Raw genomic sequence first — 9,466 nt, 5'->3', positions numbered from 1 at the left:
GTGCCCCTTTCCCAGTCTGGGCACGGTGTTGGGGGTGCTCCTCTCCCTTCTTTCAGCCACCTCCCTTTTTCTCCATCCCCAATGCATTCTTTGCCTTCCTTTCTTCCTCTGTCTGGAAGGTCCCTTATACCACCCCCTTCGTTTATCTTTGTGCTGCTTCTTGTGTCTTTTCCTGACCCTTGAGACTGACTGGGTGAGGACTGTGGGCAGAAGAAAGACGCTAACAGGAGTTGTCACAGTCCTAGCATGTCACTGCAGAGAGAGGGGAAGGCAGCAAGCAGAGATGCCATCTGTAAGGCTGAGAGGGAGTGGGGGAGAAGGGAGGCAGTGGTGGCAGCTGTGGCAGCAGCAGCAACGTTGTGCTAGGTGGGAGAGAAGGCCCACACCTGGCAGCCAGCTCCATGTTCACCTTTATTCCTTGTGCCACAATGAGTGCAAACCACATGCCCTCCCTGGGTGTCAATGTCCTCATCTGTAAAATGGGGAAGATAATAAAACCTGCGGGGTGCTCTGAGAATTAAATGAGATCATCGCATAGGTGCTCAGCACCATAAGTGCTCATCAAATGATATTTCAGGGGCAGTACGGTTGTAGGGTTTGTGCACTTTACAAGATGCCAGGCCGTGGCAATGAAGGGGCTTGACATCCAGCCCCTCTTCCACCAGACCAGCTGTGCACTGGTGAGGATGCATGAATCCCTGAGAGGTGGCCCTGGAGTCAAGCCCCTTACGTGGGTTCCCGAGCTTCAGTCAGGAGTCCATACAAAAACTCAAGAGTCCTGACCACCTTGGAAAGCAAGATAGAATGGGACAGGACAAAAAGCTACCAGGAGGTCAGAGGAGGAGATCCCTGAGTTCATTCTTCTCTGAAATGTTGGGAATATATAAGCTATGAAACCTACTACAGTGAAGATGGAGAAGCTGCAACTGAGAAGAGGGAGGCTGAAGAAGCAGAAAAGAAGGGAGACCTGGGTCGCAGGCAGTCATCAGAGAGATCAGAGAGATGTGTTGGTCCAAGGACCTTTCTCTGGTTCCCTCCGCCTCTACTCCCTCCCTTTGGCAAGCTTCTGAAAGCGGGGTCTTATTATTGCTTGTTGAACACTGCCCCCTGCTGGCCGCTAGCAGAGATATTTTCCTTCTTCCCCGTCTAGCGGGGAGCTGCTAAGAGATGGAAAAGAGAAGAAACCACCACACTGGGGACAAAGGGAGAAGGAGATGTGGTGGGACCTGCAATCAGACTGCTGTTTCTATCAGAGGTCTCTGGAAGGTGGAGGAAGGTTGATCTCCGACTAGGGATAAATAGCGAGTAGAATTCACAGTTGTTTCATTTACATACATTAAAGGTGCATAATTTTCAGATCATTTTTTCCTGTCTGTGCCCATTTCATTTGTTGTATGTCTGTGTGTATGTGTTCTGTGTCTCGCAGATGAGTACCTGCTTTTGTGGTTTTTGTACATCCCTGCATCCGTGTGCTTGTTTTTTGTGCCCTGCTTTATGTAGGAACCTGATTGACAGGTGTTAGGTATGGAGCAAGGGCAGGAAGCTGTTTAATTTCCTCTCCTCTAGAAGCACTTTTCTTCTCTCTAGGTTTTACCTCTGTCCCAGCTCCATCAGCCACATGGTTATTTAGAGCTTACAGTTTTTTGCTGGCTCCTGACCCACTTTGGACATTCCAAACTGAGAGCCTTGCTCTACTCTAACCTGGGACACTTGGGCTTCCCGAGCAGGGCCTCCAGCTTGGTTCCCAAGTGAAGTGAGGGGAGACGGAGGGCCCTGAGATCAGAGCCTTTCTGCCACCTACCTCTCTTTTATTCCTACTAGCATTAAACTCCAGCATTCCCCTGTTATAACTGTGTAGCTACCTTCTTCATTGGTCAATTCTATTTTATTCAATGCAACATACATTTATTGAATAGCCAATATGTACCAGGCATTATTCTGGGTTCTGAAATACTCGTATAGGCTCAGGCTCTCTCCACCATCTACCTGAGAGGGGGAGTGTGGGGAGACAGATACGTAAACATGTCAATTTCCCAACACTAAAAAGCATATTCAAGGAGTAGAAGTAGTACAAAGAAGGGAGTGATTAACTCAAAGGGGTGTTGGTGAAGGAGGGAGCAGGTAAAACCTGAGCTAGGTTTTGAAGACCAATAGGTGCTTGCAGTGATTCTGTGGTGTGCTGTCAGGACCCTCCCTTCACAGATTTCTGCCTTCACTGGACAGTGCTGCTCACTTCCCAGGCTGTGGGAATATTGACTCACAGTTGAGTCCCACTCCAGGAATTGCCATGAGAGGAAGGCATTCTGCATGCAATGGCTGCTTGGTGTGAGGTTACGAAGTCCCAGCCCAGGAACAATTGTGAAGGGCAATCCCAGCTTGAGAGCTCCCAAGGGATCACCAGAGGTGTCCGCTGCAATTGCATTGCATTTCAGCTTCTCTCTCTGCTTAGTCCAGCTTCCCGCATGCCTAACAGGTGTTCCTGAGAGCATGCTCCTGCATATAATTGCAGAGTTAAAGAATCCATTCTCCAAGGAACCCTACCCCAAGATGGGGATATTCCAGGTAGAAGGCATGGGTATGAAGGTGTGGAGCGCTGACAAGCCATGGTGAGCAAGAGCGCATTATAAGCACGTTGGTATTATTAGTATGTAAAATGCAATGGGCCGGTGGGACAGGAGAGTGGTGGAGAATGGTCTGAAGACGTAAGCAGGGGCCAGGTCAGGAGAGGCCTTGTATGATATGGTAGGGAGCTTGTACTTTGCATACAGTGATGGGAAATGAGAAGACGTTCTCACGTAGGGCAAATAAATGCCATTGTCCTATTTACATTTTAGGAATATCACTTTAAGGACAATCCAAAATGAGGAGTAAGATCTGTTCGGGGGAACAGTTTTAGGAGGCTATTGCAAGTCAGCTGTGAGAAGATAAGAGTTCATATATAGGTGGTGGCAGTAGGAATGGGGAACAGAGGGCAGAGTCAAGAAAGCTATTTAAATGATAGATTCAATGGGATATGGCGATTTATTAAATGTGGTAGGACTCCCATGTTTCTGGCCTGGAAGCCTGGATGAATACTGGTATCACCTTCCAAAATACAGCCTGTAGGAGGAGAAACTTTGTGGAGAATTGTGGTGGGGATGGTGGCAATCGTGGTGACATAATAAAGACAGGTTGAACAAGAGCTGCCTAGAAGCCTTCCCTTGGAGCTTTCCAGAAGGAAGTTGACTCTCTGCATTTGTAGCTGTAGAGTTGGACTTCTTCACTAGGACGTCTCCCAGAAACCTCCAACTCCACACACTGCAAGCTGGACACGTTATCTTTTCCTCCCCGTGTCAGTGAATGGCACCATCAGCATTCAGTAGCCCCGACTGTTACCCCTTTCCCCCTTTACTCTCACTTCCCCCTTTACTCTCACATCATCAGTAGCTATTCATTTGACCTCCTAAATGTGACTTGAAACTGTTTTTGTGTTTCCACCAACACTGCTCTGCTCTCCTTCACCTGGACTATTGCAGTCGCCCAGCTGGTCTCCCTGCCTCTTGCCTTCCTCCTTAAGTTTCCCAAGAAAATGTATGACCCCTACATACCATTCACACATCCTGCCCCGAGAGTGATCCCTGTTAACCATTTGGTCTGTATCCTTCCAGACTTTACATTTTACAAATATATAAACTTATATATAAACATATAAGTGCATGAATTTAAAATTATATTGTACATTTATTGTTAGACTTTTTTTTTTTTGCTTAACATGTGCTGCTACTTACTTTTCCTTTAACGATACATTTTAAACATCTTTCTATATCTGTGTATATAGATGACCTTCATTTTTTAAACTTCAGCATCGGACATATGTATGAGAACACATTAAGCCATCCTCCAGCTGATCGGCATTTAGGTTGGTTTCAATCTTTTGTCATGAGCAATGCTTCAGTGCACATCATTTCATGAACATATTTGTGCACTTATTTGAGCATTTTTGGAGGTAGATTCCTAGAAATGGAATTGCTGGATTAAAGAGAATATACATTTAAAAAAAATTTTTTTTTTTTTTTGTCTTTTTCCATGTCCGGCAACGGATCGCAACCCTCAGTGTTGCCCCCGTACTGGACCGGGGACCGGCAACGGGATCGCAATCCTCGGTGTTGCTCCCGCGCCTCGCTCACTGGCTGAGCGGGAACCGGTCTGTATGTGGGATTCGAACCCTCGGGCGGGAGCACCGCCGCGCTTCCCAAGCGGCGCACTATCCAGTGCACCACCAGGCCGGCCCCATTTAAAATTTTGATATATACTTCTAATTACCCTCCAAAAAGCCTTTATCAATATACACTATTTCCAACCACGAATGAGAGTTTATATTTCTCCCCACCCTTCAGAACAACAGATATCATCATTCTTTTTTTTCCCTGCCAATTTGATGAGTAAAAGGAAATCTCAAATTTTTCTTTAATTAGAAATTTTCTTATTATCTGAGGTTGATGATAATTTCATGTACTTATTAGATGTTTGTATTTCTTCTGTGAGTTGCCTGTTCATATCCTTGACCCATTGCCTCTTTTTTCTTTCTTTCTTTCTTTTTTTTTGGGGGGGTGGTTGTTGGCTTGGGGATCTGAACCCTTTACCCTGGTGTCATCGGCATGACGCTCTAACCAAGTGAGCTAACCGGCCAGCCACCTTGGCCTATTGAAAAAATTAGTTTTATTCTTTTTTTTTAATTATGAAATATTTTTTTCTTTTTAAAAATACAATTTAAGTAAAGTAAACATGTTTTTGATCTTCACAAAGCTGAACTACTATTATCATATGAATTCCTCAGTTTGTGGCACATGCCATGAGTTTGTCCATGCTTCCCTTTTCGCTGCTTCCTCTTCTCCCATCCCTAACCCTATTCTCCTTGCCAACCCTCATGAGTATTTACTCATTTATTTAGTGCGTGTCTTTGAATCTACCATTCATTCCTTTAGTTACACATATATGTATCCATAATCAATGCATTAGATTATTTTGCATATTTTACATTTCAGAACAATATTGTGGTGTACCTCTCCTGCTTTTTTCATTCTTTCTTTTCTTTTTCTTCTTACCAAACATCATATTTTAAACTTCTACTTTGCTTTTATATATGAGATGGAATTTAAAATGCAATACATGGTTACTCCTTCATTCTTTTTATCTATATATCCTATATGTACATTCCACAATATATTTATCATATAATATTTTGTTCTCAACTTTGCTGCAAAAAATATCTTTGAATATGTAATTTTATGTATCTTTTGCAGGATTATTTTTGTAATATATTCCTAGGAATGGAACTAGATCATAGACTATGCACATACTCAATTTTACTAGACACTTATAAATTGCTCTACAAAATGTACCAATTTATACTCACACCAGCAGCTTATGATGATCCCTGTTTTTTATCACTTCACTAGCACATGATATTATCCAACTTTTAAATTTTTCTTCTCAGGTAGATGTCAAATGATAGGTATTCTTTTTCCATTTTCTGTTTGATTATTTGGAACTTTCCAATTGATTCTATGATCTCTAGGACTGTAGGATTATAGGATCCTTAGAATTATAGATAGTAACTCTTTTTCCACGTAGAAAATTTTTATTCAGTCAAAATTATAATCTTTTCTTTCATGTCTTCTGTAGTTTGGGCCTTGGCCTTCCCTGCTACAAGATTATAAAACAATAAAAAAAGACTCCATTGCTCTCTTCCAATGCTTATATTATTATTGATTTGATGTAATTCTTTTTGTTGTTTTACCCTTGACCCTTTGATCTAATGAATATCCCTTCATTAGATATAAGAAATGAGGTAGGAATACAACTTTACTTTTTCCAAATGGTTACCCAATTGTCCTAATACCGTCTACTGAGAATCCATCTTCTCTTTATTAAAATAACAGTTTTATTACTTCCTTTGCAATATTTTTATATATTATTTCCTTTTCTTTCTTTTTTTAAATTTTGAGGCTTATTTGTATAATCTGGATACAAGTTCTTTATCAAATATAATTTGCAAATATTTTCTTACAGTCTTTTCACCTCTTAAAAGTGTCTTTTGAAAGCAGAAGTTATTTTTTTTTAGAAATTGATGTTTATTTTCCGTCATCCTTATTTTCATTTTGCTTAAGAGCCTATGAAAGACCACTCAGTCGTTGTTCCTACCCATTCGGTGGTCTGAGCAGGGGGAGCTGCAGACCATTCTTCAGCAGCAGGCTGAATGCTCCAGTCTTCCCTACGGACCTGCTGAATAGGCACAGAGGGCACCTGTACACCTCAGAACAGTCCGTGACCTCAGGTTGAGTAGCCGTAAATTCAGGAGCTGGAGCAGTTTCACCTTGAAATTACTCCTTGGTCACAGCTTTTTCAGCAGCAGCTTGCTCTTCCTTTTCAATCTCTTCAGGATCTCTGTAGAAGTAAAGGTCAGGCATGACCTCCCAAGGATATTCACAGGAGATGGTGCCATGCGTGTGCAGAACTTCTCGGACCAGCATCCACCACATCAGATCCACTGAGTGAACTCCCTTGTTGCATGGGATGGTAATGTCCACATAGCACAGAGGAGAATCTGTTACACAGAGGGAAGGTTGGCAGCTTAACATAAGAGGCCTCTATGAGAGGCTGGTGGTCAGCCCTGGGGAGAGTAACCACTTGAAGCCTTGCATCCCGGAAGGCTGCCTGGATCTTGTTAGTGAAAGTTCCGGCAGTGAAGCAGCCAGCAATAGGAGTGGCTCTAGTGGCAGCAACTAACTTCAGCACAGCCTGCTGGCCAGTATTCCTGAGGGACATGACACTGACATCAGCAGGATTTACAATGGCAACGATGGCATGAGCTGCCAGCAGAAGCCTCTCCCAGGACCTCTTCAGAGTTGTGATGTCGATGCCATCGCTTTTCCTTTCATGGATGTTCCATTTGGAAGTCAAGTGGTTGCCACCTAAGTGGGTTCCTGCTGCAAGGAATTTGAGGACATCCTCTTCCTTCATTTGCAGGTAATCAAGGGCTCTGGACATTGTGAAAAGATCCCTTTAATTTACAATGGGAATCCAGGACAACACCATATCAACTCAACCCTGGGTAGCGCAGAAAGGCTGAAAGCTGAAGTTCTTAATTTTGGTAAAGTTCAAGTTATCATTTTACTTCTTTCATGGGTTATGCTTTTAGTGTCACATCTAAGAAACCTTTGCCCAACCCAAGGTCACAAAGATTTTCTCCTGTGTTTTCTTCACAAAGTTTTATAATTTTAGGTTTTATATTTAGTTTTATAATCAATTTTTAGTTAATTCATGTGTATGTTGGCTAGGTATGAAGTTCTTCTTCTTTTTTTTTTTATGTAGATATACAGCTGCCCTTTACTGAAAAGTCTATTCTTTCTCTCCTGCATTGCCCTTGCACCTTTATAAAAAATCTATTAACTTTCATATGTGATTCTGTTTCTGAACTTTCTATTCTGCTCCATTGATCTATTTGTCTCCTTGTCTTTCTTTATGTTCAATGTTGTCTTGATTACTGTAGCTTTGTAATAAATTTTGAATGTATGTAATATGCCATTCAACTCTATTCTTCTTTTTCAAAGTTTTTTGGCTGCAGTAGGTCCTTTGCATTTTCATATGACATTTAGAATCAGATTGCCAATTTCTATAAAAATGATTGCTGTGATTTTGTTTGGATTGCATTGAATCTATAAATCAGTTTTGGGAGAAATGAAACCTTAATGATATTGAGTCTTCTAATCCATGAGCAATGTACATTATCCCATATATTTAGGTCTCCTTTAATTTCTCTGAGCAAAGTCTGTAGTTTTCTGTGTACAGAACTTGTACATCTTTTGTCAGATTTATCCGTAAGTATTTTATATTTTTAGTGCTATTATAAATGGTATTATTACTTTAATTTTTGAGTGTTCATCGCTAGTGTTATGGGTTGAATTATATCCCTCCAAGAAATATGTTGCAGTCCTAACCCCTGGTACCTGTAAATGTGACCTTATTTGGAAATAGGGTCTTTGCAGGTGTAATTAGTTAAGATGAGGTCATACTGAAGGAGGGTGGGCCCTTAATCCATTATGATTGGTGTCCTTATAAGAAGAGGGAAATTTGGACACAGACACACAAAGGAGGAAGACCATGTAGAGATCCACGAGAAGACAGCCATGTGACAATGGAGGTGGAGATCAGAGTGAAGCATTCATAAGCCAAGGAATGCCACGCATTGCCAGAAAACACCAGAAGCTGGAAGAGGCAAGAAAGATCTCTCCCCTAGATCCTTCAGAGAGAGCATGGCCCTGCCTTGATATCAGATTTTTCGACTCCAGAACTGTGAGGAAATAAATTTCTGCTGTTTTAAACCATCCCAGTTTGTGGTACTTTGTTATGGCAGCCCTAGAAAACTAATACAGCCAGTATATAGAAATACAATTGGTTTTTGCATGTTAATCTGGCTTCATAAAAATGTGTTGGGAAGTATTCCCTTTGCTTCAATTTTCTGGAAGAGTTTAGGTAGAATTGGTATTATTTCTTCCTTAAATGTTTGGTAAAATTCACCAGTAAAGCCATTTAGACCTGATATTTTCTTTGTGGAAAAGTTTTAAAACTACAATTGAGTTTCTTTAATAACGTAGTGTGATTGAAATTATCTATTTTTTCTTGAGTAAGTTTGATATTTTGTTACTTTCAAGGGATTTGTACATTCGTCTAAGTTGTCAAATTTATTGGTATAATGCTGTTCACAATATTCTGTTATTCTTTTAATAACAGAATCTGTGATGATGTCGCCTTTCTTATTTCTTTTTTTTTTTTAGTTTGATATTTTGTTACTTTCAAGGGATTTGTACATTCGTCTAAGTTGTCAAATTTATTGGCATAATGCTGTTCACAATATTCTGTTATTCTTTTAATAACAGAATCTGTGATGATGTCGCCTTTCTTATTTCTTTTTTTTTTTAAATTCTGCCATCCACCATCCACCACCTGCCACCCCTGCTTCTTAACGGGTGAAAAGGAAAGCTCAGAGTTGAGCAGTGCAGCATAGGCATTGTCAAGAGCAAGCCAGGGAATCCAGTAAGACGACTACCAACAGTCCTAACCAGGTGACCACAACCACTACTTCTGACCTTTGATGACCACTGCTTATGCCCTGAGGGGAGGGGGTGCGCTGTTTCTTGAGGTACTGCAATACCAGGTTGATGTGAGAAGTGGGTGGAGCAAGCTCCTATTCCACCTCCCTGCTCCAAAAATCCACCTAATACATTGTCCTTGGATAGAGGACATATCAGATGTTAAACAGATAAGAACATATACTACACTTGATCTTAGCCAAAAGAATGAAAGGTGATCTCTCATTTCTGATATTGGACACTTTTGTCTTTTTTGGTCACTCTGGTGATTTACCTGTCTTCTCAGAGAACCAGCTTTTGGTTTTATTGATTTTTCTCTATTGCTTTTCTCTTTT

The 9,466-nt window shown here is 41.3% G+C and overlaps 1 pseudogene; it reads right to left on the bottom strand.

Annotated features, from left to right (window-relative positions):
- Window positions 1–6,144: 6,144 nt before the first annotated feature.
- On the bottom strand, window positions 6,145–7,029 carry LOC103600427 (annotated as a pseudogene).
- Window positions 7,030–9,466: the final 2,437 nt, after the last annotated feature.

Source organism: Galeopterus variegatus, unplaced genomic scaffold, assembly GCF_000696425.1.
Source record: "Galeopterus variegatus unplaced genomic scaffold, G_variegatus-3.0.2 Scaffold3337, whole genome shotgun sequence".
Lineage (NCBI taxonomy): Eukaryota > Metazoa > Chordata > Mammalia > Dermoptera > Cynocephalidae > Galeopterus > Galeopterus variegatus.
This window is presented reverse-complemented; position numbering and strand designations above follow the sequence as displayed.